We start from the raw sequence: 15,351 nt of genomic DNA on the forward strand, positions 1-15,351 counted from the left end.
AGGAAACATGGCAAGAATACTTCATTGTAGATATGTTGGAGACGTATGAGCATCCCCAAGCTTAATCAGTGCTCGTCCTCGAGTAAGTAAATGATAAAAGAAACAATTTATGAAGTGTGAATGCTAGCAAGTGCACAAGTTTGATCAATGATAATTCGAATCACCTTTTCTAGCATCATTATATATCATGAACATTAGCTCATCTCATAAAACTTCTCATGATCAAGTAGCAATCTATTCACATGTTAAAGTATAGACCATAAACTTTCTTAAAAAGTAACAAACTATGTTCTCAATCATCAAACTATTTCAATTCGTCTTATTTTCAGGAAGGGTCTATGTAAGAGCTTTGATTTAGCAAATTCCACATACTCAACTATCATATAGTCTTCCATGATTGTTGACACTCAAAGCATATTTTTAGAACAAATAACATACATCGAACACAAAGAAAGATAGGGGCTTAATGTTTCTCCTCCCAACTTATTTATCATATAGATAATTGTCAACAAGAATAATTCATGATCAAATATATTTGAGTGGTAATATATGCTTGGATCTTTGCCCACCACATGATACTTGCCAACTAGAGAATAATTGAGGTTGAAATGAGAAGGAATACTATTGACTCTTGCATAAAAGTAAATACATAAAAGTAAAAGATAGACCCTTCGCAGAGGGAAGCAGAGGTTGTCATGCACTTTTTATTTTTGGATGTGCAAGCCCTTAATGCAAAGGAATGTCACATTGTATTGCCCTTTGTGATAGCAACCTTTATTATGCAGTCCGTCGTTTTTATTTCTTTACCATCACAAGTTCGTACAACACTATTTTCCCTTACAATAAAAGATCATACATATTTAGGAGCATTTTTATTGCTTTTTGCACCGATGACAACTTACTTGAAGGATCTTATTCAATCCATATGTAAATATGGTGGACACTTATGGCAAGAAACTAGGTTTAAGGGTTTTTGGATGCACAAGTATTATCTCTACTTAGTATAAATTTTTTGGCTAGCAAAAGATGAAGGAAATATGCCCTAGAAGCAATAATAAAGTTGTTATTTATATTTCCTTATATCATGATAAATGTTTACTATTCATGCTAGAATTGTATTAACCAGAACTTAGTACATGTGTGAATACATAGACAAACAGAGTGTCCCTGGTATGCCTCTACTTGACTAGCTCGTTAATCAAAGATGGTTAAGTTTCCTAGCCATGGACATGTGTTGTCATTTGATGAATGGGATCACATCATTAGAGAATGATGTGATGGACTAGACCCATCTGTTAGCTTAGCACTATGATCGTTTAGTTTATTGTTATTGCTTTCTTTATGACTTATACATGTTCCTATGACTATGAGATTATGCAACTCCCGAATACCGGAGGAACACTTAGCGTGCTATCAAATGTCACAACGTAACTGGGTGATTAAAAAGATGCTCTACAGGTGTCTCCGATGGTGTTTGTTGAGTTGGCATAGATCGAGATTAGGATTTGTCACTCCGATTGTTGGAGAGGTATCTCTGGGCCCTCTTGGTTATGCACATCACTATAAGCCTTGCAAGCAATGTGACTAATGAGTTAGTTGCGGGATGATGCATTATGAAATGAGTAAAGAGACTTGCCAGTGATGATATTGAACTAGGTATGATGATACCGACGATCAAATCTCGGGCAAGTAACATACCGATGACAAAGGGAACAACGTATGTTGTTATGCGGTTTGACCGATAAAGATCTTCGCAGAATATGTAGGAGCTAATATGAGCATCCATGTTCCGCTATTGGTTATTGACCAAATATGTTTCTCGGTCATGTCTACATAGTTCTCGAACCCGTAGGGTCCGCACGCTTAACGTTCGATGACAGTATGTATTATGAATTATGTGATTTGATGTACCGAAGGTTGTTAGAAGTCCCGGATGAGATCACGGACATGACGAGGAGTCTCGAAATGGTCGAGAGGTAAAGATTCATATATTGGAAGGCTATATTCGGACATCGGAAAGGTTCCGAGTGATTCGGGTATTTTTCAGAGAACCGGGGAGTTACGGGAATTCACCGAGGAAAGTATTGGGCCTTATTGGGCATTAGTGGAAAGGAGAGAAGGGCCACAAGGGGAGGCAGCATGCCCCCCATGGTCTGGTCCGAATTGGACTAGGAAGGGGTGGCACCCCCTCTTTCCTTCTCCCTCTCCTTCCTTCTTCTCCTACTTGGACTAGGAAAGGGGGAAACCTACTCCTACTAGGAGTAGGAATCCCCCCTTAGGCGCGCCCCTTGAGGACGGCCCTCCTCCTCCCCTCCTTTATATACGGGGGAGGGGGGCACCCCATAGACACACAAGTTGATTTCTTAGCCGTGTGCGGTGCCCCCCTCCACAGTTTTCCACCTCGGTCATATTGTCGTAGTACTTAGGCGAAGCCCTGCATCGGTAACTTCATCATCACCGCCAACACGCCATCGTGCTGACGAAACTATCCCTCGGCCTCAGCTGGATCTAGAGTTCGAGGGACGTCACCGAGCTGAACGTGTGCAGATCGCGGAGGTGCCGTGCGTCCGGTACTTGATCGGTTGGGTCGCGAAGACGTTCGACTACATCAATCGTGTTACTTAATGCTTCTGCTTTCGGTCTACAAGGGTAAGTGGACACACTCTCCCCGCTGATATGTCTCCAACATATCTATAATTTTTGATTGTTCCATGCTATTATATTATCTGTTTTGGATGTTTATGGGCTTAATTATACACTTTTATACTATTTTTGGGACTAACCTACTAACCCAAGGCCCAGTGCAAATTGCTGTTTTTTTGCCTATTTCAATGTTTCGCTTTAAAGGAATATCAAACGGAATCCAAATGGAATGAAACCTTCGGAGAGTTATTTTTGGAACAAACGTGATCCAGGGGACTTGGAGTGGACGTCAAGAAATCAACGAGGAGGCCACGAGGCAGGGAGGCGCGCCTACCCCCTCGGCATGCCCCCCATCCTCGTGGGCAACTCGTAGCTCCACCGACCTACTTCTTCCTCCTATATATATCCATATACCCTGAAAACATCCAGGAGCACCACGAAACCATCTTTCCACAGCCGCAACCTTCTGTACCCAAGAGATCCCATCTTGGGGCCTTTTCCGGAGCTCCGCCGGAGGGGGAATCAATCACGGAGGGCTTCTACATCAACACCATAGCCTCTCCGATGATGTGTGGGTAGTTTACTTTAGACCTTCGGGTCCATAGTTATTAGCTAGATGGCTTCTTCTCTCTCTTTGGATCTCAATACAAAGTTCTCCTCGATCTTCTTGGAGATCTATTCGATGTAACTCTTTTTGCGGTGTGTTTGTCGAGATCGGATGAATTGTGGGTTTATGATCAAGATTATATATGAACAATATTTTATTCTTCTCTGAATTCTTTTATGCATGATTGGTTATCTTTGCAAGTCTCTTCGAATTATCAGTTTGGTTTTGCCTACTAGATTGATCTTTCTTACAATGGGAAAAGTGCTTAGCTTTGGGTTCAATCTTGCGGTGTCCTTTCCCAGTGACAGCAGGGGCAGCAAGGCACGTATTGTATTGTTGCCATCGAGGATCAAAAGATGGGGTTTATATCATATTGCTTGAGTTTATCCCTCTACATCATGTCATCTTGCCTAATGCGTTACTCTGTTCTTATGAACTTAATACTCTAGATGCATGCTGGATAGCGGTCGATGTGTGGAGTAATAGTAGTAGATGCAGAATCGTTTCAGTCTACTTGTCGCGGACGTGATGCCTATATACATGATCATGCCTAGATATTCTCATAATTATGCACTTTTCTATCAATTGCTTGACAGTAATTCGTTCACCCACCATAATTCTTATGCTATCTTGAGAGAAGCCACTAGTGAAACCTATGGCCCCCGGGTCTATTCTCCCGTCAACAAGCCATTTCTGTCGCCGTTTGTTTTGCAATCTTTATTTTCCAATATATACAACAAAAATATTTATCTTATTATCTCTATCAGATCTCACTTTCGTAAGTGACCGTGAAGGGATTGACAACCCCTTTATCGCGTTGGTTGCGAGGTTCTTGTTTTTTTGTGCAGGTACGAGGGACTTGTGTGTAGTCTCCTACTGGATTGATACCTTGGTTCTCAAAAACTGAGGGAAATACTTACGCTACTTTGCTGCGTCACCCTTTCCTATTCAAGGGAAAACCAACGCAGTGCTCAAGAGGTAGCAAGAAGGATTTCTGGCACCATTGCCGGGGAGATCTACACATAAGTCAAGACATACCAAGTACTCATCACAAACTCTTATCCCTCGCATTACATTATTTGCCATTTGCCTCTCGTTTTCTTATCCCCCACTTCACCCTTGCCTTTTCTTCGCCCTTCTTCTTTTCGTATTTTCGTTTGCCTTGATGTCTTACTTGGCTCGTTTGCTCGCTTGGTTGGAATAATTGTTTATTTATTGGTAAACAGAGAACCTAAGATCTATGGATCCTCATCCACTTGCTGATCTTTTTAAGAGATCCAATTATTATGAACCAATTGCTAGTGAGTTTTGTGCACTAGATTATCTTTATGAAGTTTTGCTTGAAATTCGTGAATCTGGAAATTGTGATGAAGTACTTTATGAATCAATTCACGATAGATCTTTGAATAAAAAGCATGATTGCAATGATGATATTATAAATTCTATTAATGTCAATTGTGCTAATAATATGCAAAACCCTAAGCTTGGGGATGCTAGTTTTGCTATGACTACTATTTGTTGCAATGATCATGATTGGGGTGATTCTTCTTTTGATCTTGAAAATTTATTTAATCCCCATGATGAATATGAGAATGATAATGGTGTTTGCAATATTATTGAATGTGGGTTTGGAAGAGTGTCAACTTTAGATCCCACATATTTGGAGAATGTTCAATCTTATGAAGTTTTTGATAAAAGTGGGTTTGGAGAGGTCATGACTTTAGTTAATGTTAATCCCACTATTTTGGAAGAGTGTCAACTTTGCATGCATGTGGATCGTGTTGAAAATATTTTATGTGATAGCTATTTTGTTGAATTTGCTTATGATCCCACATATAATTATTATGAGAGAGGAAAATATGGTTGTAGAAATTTTCTTCTTACTAAATTACCTCTCGTCATGTTGAGATTGCTATCGTCTCTTTCTTCTTCCTTGCATATGCTAATTTTTGCTTGCTATATAGTTTGTTTGCTTATAAAATGCTTATGCATAGGAAGTATGTTAGACTTAGATGTGTTCGTCACATGCTTTATGATGTTCCTTTTGTGCTTCAATTCTCGTCTTTCATGTGAGCATCATTAAAATTATCAATGCCTAGCTAAAAGGCTTTAAAGAAAAGCGCTTGTTGGGAGACAACCCAATATATTTACTTTCTGTTTTTGAATAAATAATTCATCTAGCCTCTGTTTAGATGTGGTTTTATGTTTTTAATTAGTGTTTGTGCCAAGTAGAACCTTTGGGAAGACTTGGGGAAAGTTTTAGCGATCTTGCTGTAAAAAAACAGAAACTTTAGCGCTCACGAGATTTGCTGCCATTTTTTACTGGAGAGTGCGATAGGTTGATTCTTTTTGAAGATGATTAATAAATAAATTACTAACGTCCAGCAATTCATTTTAGAATTTTTGGGGTTACAGAAGTATTCTAAACCTACAGATTACTACAGACTGTTCTATTTTTGACAGATTCTGTTTTTTGTGTGATTGTTTGCTTATTTTGATGCATCTATGGCTAGTATCGGAGGTTATGAATCATAGAGAAGTTGGAATACAGTAGGTTAACACCAATATAAATAAATAATGAGTTCAGTACAGTACCTTAAGTGGTGTTTTTTTCTTATACTAACGGAGCTCATGAGATTTTCTGTTTAAGTTTTGTGTTGTGAAGTTTTCAAGTTTTGGGTAAAGATTTGATGGATTATGGAATAAGGAGTGGAAAGAGCCTAAGCTTGGGGATGCCCAAGGCACCGTAAGGTAAAATTCAAGGACAACCAAAAGCCTAAGCTTGGGGATGCCCCGAAAGGCATCCCCTCTTTCGTCTTCTTCTATCGGTAACTTTACTTGAGGCTATATTTTTATTCACCACATGATATGTGTTTTGCTTGGAGCTTCTTGTATGATTTGAGTCTTTGCTTTTCAGTTTTCCACAATCATCCTTGTTGTACACACCTTTTGGGAGAGACACACATGAATTGGAATATATTAGAATACTCTATGTGCTTCACTTATATCTTTTGAGCTAGATAATTTTGCTCTAGTGCTTCACTTAGATCTTTTAGAGCACGGTGGTGGTTTTATTTTATAGATATTATTGATCTCTCATGCTTCACTTATATTATTTTGAGAGTCCTTTAGAACAGCATGGTAATTTGCTTTGGTTATGAAATTCGTCCTAATATGATAGGCATCCAAGATGGGTATAATAAAAACTATCATAAAAGGTGCATTGAATACTATGAGAAGCTTGATACTTAATGGTTGTTTTGAGATATGAAGATGGTGATATTAGAGTCATGCTAGTTGATTAGTTGTGAATTTGAGAAATACTTGTTCTAAAGTTTGTGATTCCCGTAGCATGCACGTATGGTGAACCGTTATGTGATGAAGTCGGAGCATGAGTTATTTATTGATTGTCTTCCTTATGAGTGGCGGTCGGGGACGAGCGATGGTCTTTTCCTACCAATCTATCCCCCTAGGAGCATGCGCATAGTACTTTGTTTCGATAACTAATAGATTTTTGCAATAAGTATATGAGTTCTTTATGACTAATGTTGAGCCCATGGATTATACGCACTCTCACCCTTCCACCATTGCTAGCCTCTCTAGTACCGCACAACTTTTGCCGGTACCATAAACTCACCATATACCTTCCTCAAAACAGCCACCATACCACCTATTATGGTATTTCCATAGCCATTCCGAGATATATTTCCATGCAACTTTCCACCGTTCCGTTTATTATGACACGCTTCATCATTGTCGTATTGCTTTGCATGATCATGTAGTTGACATCCTATTTGTGGCAAAGCCACCATTCATAATTCTTTCATGCATGTCACTCATGAGTCATTGCACATCCCGGTACATTGCCGGAGGCATTCACATAGAGTCATATTTTGTTATAAGAACTGAGTTGTAAGTAAATAAAAGTGTGATGATCATCATTATTAGAGCATTGTCCCAAGTGAGGAAAGGATGATGGAGACTATGATTCCCCCACAAGTCGGGATGAGACTCCGGACAAAAAGGAAAAAAGGGAAGAAAAGAGGACATAAAAAAAGAAGAAGGCCCAAAAAAGAGAGAAAAAGAGAGAAGGGACAATGTTACTATCCCTTTTCCACACTTGTGCTTCAAAGTAGCACCATGATCTTCATGATAGAGAGTCTCCTATGTTGTCACTTTCATATACTAGTGGGAATTTTACATTATAGAACTTGGCTTGTATATTCCAATGATGGGCTTCCTCAAAATGCCCTACGTCTTTGTGAGCAAGCGAGTTGGATGCACACCTACTTAGTTTCTTTTTGAGCATTCATACACTTATAGCTCTAGTGCATCCGTTGCATGGCAATCCCTACTCACTCACATTGATATATATTGATGGGCATCTCCATAGCCCGTTGATACGCCTAGTTGATGTGAGACTATCTTCTCCTTTTTGTCTTCTCCACAACCACCATTCTATTCCACATATAGTGCTATGTCCATGGCTCACGCTCATGTATTGCGTGAAGATTGAAAAAGTTTGAGAACATCAAAAGTATGAAACAATTGCTTGGCTTGTCATCGGGGTTGTGCATGATTTAAATATTTTGTGTGGTGAATATACAACATAGCCAGACTATATGATCTTGTAGGGATAACTTTCTTTGTCCATGTTATTTTGAGAAGACATGATTGCTTAGTTAGTATGATTGAAATATTGTTAATTTTTATGTCAATATTAAACTTTTGTCTTGAATCTTTCGGATCTGAACATTCATGCCACAATAAAGAATATTACATTGAGAATTATGCTAGGTAGCATTCCACATCAAAAATTCTGTTTTTATCATTTACCTACTCAAGGACGAGCATGAATAAAGCTTGGGGATGCTTGATACGTCTCCAATGTATCTATAATTTTTTATTGTTCCATGCTATTATATTATCTGTTTTGGATGTTTATGGGCTTAATTATACACTTTTATATTATTTTTGGGACTAACCTACTAGCCCAAGGCCCAGTGCAAATTGCTGTTTTTTTGCCAATTTCAGTGTTTCGCAGAAAAGGAATATCAAACGGAATCCAAACGGAATGAAACCTTCGGGAGAGTTATTTTTTGAACAAACGTGATCCAGGGGACTTGGAGTGGATGTCAAGAAATCAACGCGGAGGCCACGAGGCAGGGAGGCGCGCCTACCCCCCTGGGCGGACCCCACCCTCTTGGGCCCCTCGTAGCTCCACCGACCTACTTCTTCCTCCTATATATACCCATATACCACGAAAACATCCAGGAGCACCACGAAACCCTATTTCCACTACCGCAACCTTCTGTATCCAAGAGATCCCATCTTGGGGCCTTTTCCGGAGCTCCGCCGGAGGGGGAATCAATCACGGAGGGCTTCTACATCAACACCATAGCCTCTTTGATGATGTGTGAGTAGTTTACTTCAGACCTTCGGGTCCATAGTTATTAGATAGATGGCTTCTTCTCTCTCTTTGAATCTCAATACAAAGTTCTCCTCGATCTTCTTGGAGATCTATTCGATGTAACTCTTTTTGCGGTGTGTTTGTCGAGATCCGATGAATTGTGGGTTTATGATCAAGATTATCTATGAACAATATTTGATTCTTCTCTGAATTCTTTTATGAATGATTGGTTATCTTTGCAAGTCTCTTCGAATTATCAGTTTGGTTTGGCCTACTAGATTGATCTTTCTTGCAATGGGAGAAGTGCTTAGCTTTGTGTTTAGTCTTGCGGTGTCCTTTCCCAGTGACAGCAGGGGCAGCAAGGCACGTATTGTATTGTTGCCATCGAGGATCAAAAGATGGGGTTTATATCATATTGCTTGAGTTTATCCCTCTACATCATGTCATCTTGCCTAATGCGTTACTCTGTTCTTATGAACTTAATACTCTAGATGCATACTGGATAACAGTCGATGTGTGGAGTAATAGTAGTAGATGCAGAATTGTTTCGGTCTACTTGTCGCGGACGTGATGCCTATATACATGATCATGCCTAGATATTCTCATAATTATGCACTTTTCTATCAATTGCCTGGCAGTAATTCGTTCACCCACCGTAATACTTATGCTATCTTGAGAGAAGCCACTAGTGAAACCTATGGCCCCCGGGTCTATTCTCCATTATATTATTCTCCCATCAACAAGCCATTTTCGTCGCCGTTTATTTTGCAATCTTTATTTTCCAATCTATACAACAAAAATACCAAAAATATTTATCTTATTATCTCTACCAGATCTCACTTTCGTAAGTGCCATGAAGGGATTGACAACCCCTTTATCGCGTTGGTTGCGAGGTTCTTGTTTGTTTGTGCAGGTACGAGGGACTTGCGTGTAGTCGCCTACTGGATTGATACCTTGGTTCTCAAAAACTGAGGGAAATACTTATGCTACTTTGCTGCATCACCCTTTCCTCTTCAAGGGAAAACCAACGCAGTGCTCAAGAGGTAGCACCCGCTCGTTGCTATGCTTCTCCTAGATAGATCTTGTGTGATCGTAGGATATTATTTGAAATACTACGTTCCCCAACAAAAGATCCTATGCAAGCACCACATGTTGGAGGATCCATAACAATATAATTTCTATACAAATATACCCAAACATACTCATTACGTTGTCTTCCTTGTCCAACTTCAACTAATTTGCTCAAGTTTGAAAATAATTAATGGGGATCACAATCATAGAAGATGTCCAAGATAGTATATTTATATGTGAAACCTATCTTCCTTCAGTATTCTTTCATGAATTGTTTAAGTGACAATGCTGTTTTTGCTAACTTTCAATAAATTTTACCACCTATACTTCTTATATGTGAAGTCATTACTCCCCATGGGATAAGCATATGAAACATATGTACTTTTAGATTTATGATATTCAATTCATTCAACAATTTATTCTAGGATATAAGTGAAGCACAGGAGTAAATGACAAACTACTCCAAAAATATATAAGTGAAGATCAATGAGTAGTCAAATAATTAAGTAGTTATGTGAAGACTCTCTCTCATTTAAGAATTTCAGATCTTAAGTATTTTATTCAAACAACAAGCAAAATAAAATAAAATGACATTCCAAGGATAGCACATATCATGTGAAGAAGCAAAAACTTAGGCTCAACCAAAACTGACCGATCATTGTTGAAGAAGAAAGGTGGGATGCCAATCGGGGCATCCCTAAGCTTAGATGCTTGAGACTTCTTGAAATATTAACTTGGGATGCCTTGGGAATCCCCAAGATTGAGCGTTTGTGTCTCCTTAGTTCTTCTCATATCACGATTTCCTTAAATCTCAAAAATCTCATCCACACAGAACTCAACAAGAACTCATGAGATAATTTAGTATGAATCAATGCAAAACCTAATCATTCTCTACTATAGAAAATCACTAAAATTATTATTTAACATTGCATACTAAATACCTCTACATATTTAATCATCCTCAAATAGAATCATTAAACAAGCAAACATATGCAAACATAACAACAATCTGTCTAAACAGGACAGTCTAAAAAGAATGCAAGAAGATTCATACTGTTGAGTCCAAGAAAACATATGCAAACATAACAACAATCTGCCTAAACAGGACAATCTAAAAACAAATATGTTGCCAAAAAATCCAAGAAGGCAGCTTCTGCCTCGTCTGATGAGTCCTGCGATGAAGATGCTCCCGAGGAAATACCCATGTATGATCAACGAGCTCTTCTCAACAAGCCATATCAAACTCCCTCACCAGTAAAAGCATCACCCCCACTGAGAATGTCACCAAGGCTTGCACCCACTCCAGTCTTTGATAAACCTTTGGGTTCTGCTGCTCCTTCTGTGAAGAGAAAGCTGCTGCCCAAATAGAAGGATGTTGCTCATGTCAAGAAAGCTAAAACCAGTGTTCCTGCTTCCACAGAGGAATAGAGATATGCTTTCGATATCATGATTGATGTCATTGAAAGTGCTGCCTACGATGCGAAATCAGTTGATTTGAGCAGTTTGAATCTTCCTGATGATGTTACCAAGCTGGTAACAAAATATTTCACTGAGCTGAGAGAAATGACCAAGAAACTGAATCAGGCAGTCGAGGAAAAGAAAACCATTGAGCAAATGAGACGAGATGCCAACATTGAATCTGAAAGGAAGGAGCTGAACAAAGAAATTGTTGAAATCACAAAAGCTCTCAGGGTTATGAGGAATGATAAAATTGAGTGGCACTCACGGCTGAAGATGGAATTATCTCAGCTATGTGACCGAAGGAATGATGAGATTGAACGTCAGGCTAAACTTGCTCGATGAAGAATAAAGAAAGAGAAACGTCAAACGGCTAAGGCTAGGGATAGCAAACCAAAAGGAACCAAGCCTCCTCGCCCTCAGACAGTTGCTGATGCTCCGATTGACTCTAGTGCTCCTCTGTAGCAGATACTGCCGTCGCCTCCTCACGAGGATGAACCCGTACAACAAGCTAAATCTGTGGTGGTTATCATTCCTACCTTTGCTGCTCAAGAGACTGATGTTATTGATATCTTTCTTAACAACCCCGATGAAGGAAATGTCCAGCCCGAGCAACAAGCCCCAGAAGAGAAAATTGATGAAGAGATTGAGGTTGAGAAGGAAGTATCATCACCTCTGAAGGAAATGCAAGTTGAGCCCTACGGATCCAACATGAAGGATGACAAGATTGAGCGGGAGCAAATTGCATCCCGAGGAAATACCACCCCGGTCACCCCATCCGGTGCCCCTACCTAGATGGAGGTTGATCCTGCTCCTGCTTCGCAGCCAGAAAAGGAAGAAAAGAAATCCGAAGAGCCCATGGCTCACGAACAAGTTGTACCACCTGTTGTGCCCCAGGAAACCGAAAAAGATGTTGTTGTGACCCAACGTCTGAAGAGGTTGTTGTGCCTCCCTCTGTTGAAAATGCTCCGAAAGAAAATGCCCTAGTGCCTGATAGTCAGAAAGCCGCTGAAGGAGTTCCAGTGAAAGAAAATGAATGTAAGACAAGTGCTTCCATGCCATTTGCCCCACAGAAGATGAAAAGGACCCTTGCACCACTCAAACCTATTAACGAAAATATGCCAACACTTGATGATTCTCAGTCGATGGAAATAAGCGATGAAGAAAATCTGAAAAATCCTCAGGAATAATTTCCCTTGTTCCCTGTTGAATATGGCACAAATGGTCCTGCATTCAATGAGCAACTTCATCTTTCGAAGCTAGTATTCTTTGGAACCAGCCCGTATGAAGGAGACAGAACTTCACTGTCACCCAGATTTTGGACTGAAGAACAGGCTGTGTACTATTGAAACCTTTGGGAGCGTGATTTTTGGAACAAACATGATCCAGAGGACTTGGAGTGGACGCCAAGAAACAACCGAGGAGGCCACGAGGCAAGGGGGTGCGCCCTCCCCCCTCGTGGCTCAACCGACCTACTTCTTCCTCCTATATATGTTCATATACCCCGAAAACATCCAAGAATACCACGAAACCCTATTTCCACCACCGCAACCTTCTGTACCCAAGAGATCCCATCTTGGAGCCTTTTCCGAAGCTCCGCCGGAGGGGGCATCGATCACGGAGGGCCTCTACATCAACTCCATGGCCCCTCCGATGATGTGTGAGTAGTTTACTTCAGACCTTTAGGTCCATAGCTATTAGCTAGATGGCTTCTTCTCTTTCTTTGGATCTCAATACAAAGTTCTCCTCGATCTTCTTGGAGATCTATTCGATGTAACTCTTTTTGTGGTGTGTTTGTCGAGATCCGATGAATTGTGGGTTTATGATCAAGTCTATCTATGAACAATATTTGATTCTTCTCTGAAATCTTTTATGTATAATTGGTCATCTTTGCAAGTCTGTTTGAATTATCAGTTTGGTTTGGCCTACTAGATTGATCTTTCTTGCAATGGGAGAAGTGCTTAGCTTTGGGTTCAATCTTGCGATGCTCCATCCCAGTGACAGAAAGGGAAACGACATATATTGTATTGTTGCCATCAAGGATAAAAAGATGGGGTTTATATCATATTGCTTGAGTTTATCCCTCTACATCATGTCATCTTACCTAATGCGTTACTCTGTTCTTATGAACTTAGTACTCTAGATGCTGGATAGCGGTCGATGTGTGGAGTAATAGTAGTAGATACAGGCAGGAGTCGGTCTACTTGTCACGGACGTGATGCCTATATACATGATCATGCCTAGATATTCTCATAATTATTCGCTTTTTTATCAATTGCTCGACAGTAATTTGTTCACCCACCGTAATACTTATGCTATCTTGAGAGAAGCCACTAGTGAAACCTATGGCCCTCGGGTCTATTCTCCATTATATTAATCTCCCGTTAAGAAGTTATTTCTATTACCGTTCATTTTGCAATCTTTACTTTTAATCCTTATCATAAAAATACAAAAAATATTATCTTATCATCTCTATCAGATCTCACTCTCGTAAGTGACCGTGAAGGGATTGGCAACCCCTTTATCGCGTTGGTTGCGAGGTTCTTATTTGTTTGTGTAGGTACGAGGGACTTGCGTGTGGCCTCCTACTGGATTGATACCTTGGTTCTCAAAAACTGAGGGAAATACTTACGCTACTTTGCTGCATCACCCTTTCCTCTTCAAGGGAAAACCAACGCGGTGCTCAAGAGGTAACAAGAAGGATTTCTGGCGCCATTCCCGGGGAGTCTACGCACAAGTCAAAGCATACCAAGTACCCATCACAAGCTCTTATCCCTCGCATTATATTATTTGCCATTTGCCTCTCGTTTTCCTCTCCCCCACTTCACCCTTGCCGTTTTATTCGCTCTCTTTTTTCCGTTCGCTTTTTCTTTCGCTTGCTTCATCGTTATGGCTAGTCTTTTATCCACTCCTTTATCCCCCGAGAATGAAGTCCTTAATTTTAAACAACGGGAGAGAGAAAACCTAAAAGATGCTTGGTACAGAATTTGCAATGCGCAAAATAGATCTACTAGGACTAGGAAGCAATCTACTTCCGTTCTTCTTCACATTTTTTATGTAGGCATCACTCCTTGGAATATATATATTCTTGATACCATTACCGGAGGAAATTTCTTGGGTAGCCATACTTTTGATTCTTATAATGCTATGATAGATTCGTTTGGCACACCACCTCTATTGGTTAATGGAACTATGTTAACTTTGGAACATGTTATGCAAAGGCTCGAAATTATTGAAAATAAAGTTTCCACTGTGGAATTGATCGAGAATTTGGATAAAAAGATCCACAACCAAATTACCCAATATGGATCTAAGGTAGGAGTTACTCTGAAAAGTTTTAAAGAAAAAGAACCCATAGTTAATGAAAAAATAGACCAAGATTCCACTAGAATTGATAAACTTGAGGGTATTATTACCAACTTAGGGTCCGCTTTTTCTGCCGTAAGGAATACTTCGAATCCTCCTACCACCAAAATTGCCAAATTAATATATGTTCCTAAAAATAAGGGTGAAACTTATAGTAAGGAAAATGCGGATCTCAAATCCATAAGTGTTCACCCCAACTTTCTCGCTATCATTAAGGAACCTTTTGCTACAAATGATTTTCTTGATTTCTTGCCTAGGAGTTTAATCATTAATAGAAAGAAGGAAACTCCTAAGGGTTATAAGTGTTCTATTGAAGAAATGAATACCAAAGATGATAATACCTAGATCTATCCTTGCTTTTATGCCTAGCTAGGGGCGTTAAACGATAGCGCTTGTTGGGAGGCAACCCAATTTTATTTTCGTTTCTTGCTTTTTGATTCTGCTTAGTAATAAATAATTCATATAGCCTCTGTTTATATGTGGTTTTATGCTTTTAATTAGTGTTTGTGCCAAGTAGAACCTTTGGGAAGACTTGGGGAAAGTCTTTGCGATATTGCTGTAAAAACAGAAACTTTAGTGCTCACGAGATTTGCTGCCATTTTTTTACTGGAGAGTGCTATTTAGTTAATTATTTTTGCAGATGATTAATAGATAAATTCCTCACGTCCAGAAATTTATTTTAGAATTTTTGGGGTTCCAGAAGTATTCAAAACCTACAGATTACTACAGACTGTTCTATTTTTGACAGATTCTGTTTTTCGTGTGTTGTTTGCTTATTTTGATGAATCTATGGCTA

The sequence above is a fragment of the Triticum aestivum genome, chromosome 7A (genome assembly GCF_018294505.1).
Source record: "Triticum aestivum cultivar Chinese Spring chromosome 7A, IWGSC CS RefSeq v2.1, whole genome shotgun sequence".
NCBI lineage: Eukaryota > Viridiplantae > Streptophyta > Magnoliopsida > Poales > Poaceae > Triticum > Triticum aestivum.